General features: G+C 34.2%; 2 protein-coding genes and 1 long non-coding RNA gene across 4 annotated transcripts in view; 2 read left to right on the forward strand and 1 right to left on the reverse strand.

Moving 5' to 3' along the window:
• The window catches only part of zgc:112334, a gene marked incomplete at its 3' end in the record, with an annotated part of 817,035 nt that overhangs the window by 678,690 nt on the left and 135,845 nt on the right, over positions 1 to 2,500 (forward strand).
• The window catches only part of prkar2ab (protein kinase, cAMP-dependent, regulatory, type II, alpha, B), a 773,085-nt gene that overhangs the window by 634,742 nt on the left and 135,843 nt on the right, over positions 1 to 2,500 (forward strand).
• Positions 1 to 2,500, reverse strand: part of LOC141380116 (uncharacterized) — a 68,087-nt gene that overhangs the window by 25,824 nt on the left and 39,763 nt on the right. The window contains exon 3 of one of the 2 annotated variants that reach the window (XR_015521625.1): positions 1,565 to 1,676. This is a non-coding gene — a long non-coding RNA (uncharacterized LOC141380116). Of the gene's footprint in view, positions 1 to 561; positions 1,677 to 2,500 lie in introns of those variants that run through there. The other variant, XR_015521624.2, reaches the window with a different exon arrangement.

The following is a 2,500-nucleotide window of genomic DNA, read 5'->3' on the forward strand; positions in this document are numbered from 1 at the left end:
TACAGCGCTTACATATATACAGCACTTATTTAGATACGGCACTTATTTATATACAGCGCTTACATATATACAGCGCTTATATATATACAGCGATTACATATAGACAGCGCTTGCATATATACAGCGCTTTTATACAGCGCCTGCATATATACAGCGCTTACTTATATACAATGCTTGCATATATACAGCGCTTACATATATACATCGCTTATTTATATACAGTGATTACATATATACAGCGCTTGCATATATACAGCGCTTACATATATAAAGCCCTTATTTATATACAGCACTTATTTATATACAGTGCTTACATATATACAGCGCTTACATATATACAACACTTATTTATATACAGCGCTTACATAAATACAGCACTTACATATATAAAGCCCTTATTTATATACAGCACTTATTTATATACAGCGCTTACATATATACAGCACTTATTTATATACAGCGCTTACTTATAAACAGCACTTATTTATATACAGCGCTTACATATATACAGCACTTATTTATATACAGCGCTTACATATATAAAGCACTTATATACAGCACTTATTTATATACAACGCTTACATATATACAGCACTTATTTATATACAGCGCTTACATATATACAGTGCTTACATATATACAGCACTTATTTATATACAGCGCTTACATATATACAGCACTTATTTATATACAGCGCTTACATATATACAGCACTTATTTATATACAGGGCTTACTTATATACAGTGCTTACATATATAAAGCACTTATATACAGCACTTATTTATATACAGCGCTTACATATATACAGCACTTATTTATATACAGCGCTTACATATATACAGCACTTATTTATATACAGTGCTTACATATATACAGCGCTTACATATATAAAGCCCTTATTTATATACAGCACTTATTTATATACAGCGCTTACATATATACAGCACTTATTTAGATACGGCACTTATTTATATACAGCGCTTACATATATACAGCGCTTATATATATACAGCGATTACATATAGACAGCGCTTGCATATATACAGCGCTTTTATACAGCGCCTGCATATATACAGCGCTTACTTATATACAATGCTTGCATATATACAGCGCTTACATATATACATCGCTTATTTATATACAGTGATTACATATATACAGCGCTTGCATATATACAGCGCTTACTTATATACAGCGCTTAAATATATATACAGTGCTTATTTATATACAACACTTACATATATACAGCACTTATTTATATACAGCGCTTACATATATAAAGCACTTATATACAGCACTTATTTATATACAGCCCTTACATATATATGCTATCGCTGAATAATAATCGATTGACCAATCAGGAGCAAGTATTCCAGAGAGCGGTGTAATAATGTAATTAAAGAAGCATAAAAACATAGGTTGCCATGACACTACTCTGATGATCATCGGTGCTTTCAGGAAATGTGTATTGTTTGATGAACTGATCGTTAAAGTGAGCCGCGCTCATCATTCTGAAGGAGACACAGTTTACAGTACTGAGTGTGTAGCAGCACAAGAACTGACCTGAGATCTGCCAGGATACGACCGTCAGCCAATCAGACGCCAACAAGCCCCCCTGCAGCTGAAGGGTCAAAGGTCAGGCTTCAGGAAGCTCAACAGGTTTGACCCCCGTCATCTAAACACAACAAACCACAACAGCTGAGGAAAACACACACCAAACACACTCAATGAAACTATCTGTGGAACAGTTTACCACACATGAACATCTCAAACGCAAACAATGAGTGTGTGTCTGACTCACAACACACTTTAGAAACAGCAAAGTCGTGTGTGTGTCTGTTTAGTTGTTTCTGACATTACTGTGTGTATGTATGTTTCAGTATTTCTGTTGTGTTTATTACTATGTGTGTCTAAGTGTGTGTGTTTAGATATTTCTGTTTACTACTCTGTGTGTGTGTGTGTGTGTTTAGGTAGTTCTGTTTGTTACTGTGTGTGTGTGTGTGTGTGTGTATTTGGATGTTTCTGCTGTTAATTACTGTGTGTGTGTGTGTGTGTTTGTTTGGTTATTACTGTGTGTATGTATGTTTAGTTATTAGTGTGTGTGTGTGTGTGTGTGTGTATGTATGTTTAGTTGTTAGTGTGTGTGTGTGTGTGTGTGTGTGTGTATGTTTAGTTATTAGTGTGTGTGTGTATGTATGTTTAGTTATTAGTGTGTGTGTGTGTGTATGTATGTTTAGTTATTAGTGTGTGTGTGTGTGTGTATGTGTATGTTTAGTTATTAGTGTGTGTGTGTGTGTGCGTGTTTGTTTATTACTGTGTGTATGTATGTTTAGTTATTAATGTGTGTGTGTGTGTTTAGTTATTACTGTTTGTATGTATGTTTAGTTATTAGTGTGTGTGTGTGTGTGTGTGTGTATATGGATGTTCAGTTATTAGTGTGTGTGTGTATGTACATTTAGTTAGTGTGTGTGTGTGTGTGTGTATGTATGTTTAGTTATT

The sequence above is a fragment of the Danio rerio genome, chromosome 22 (assembly GCF_052040795.2).
Source record: "Danio rerio strain M-AB ecotype USA chromosome 22, GRCz13ab, whole genome shotgun sequence".
Lineage (NCBI taxonomy): Eukaryota > Metazoa > Chordata > Actinopteri > Cypriniformes > Danionidae > Danio > Danio rerio.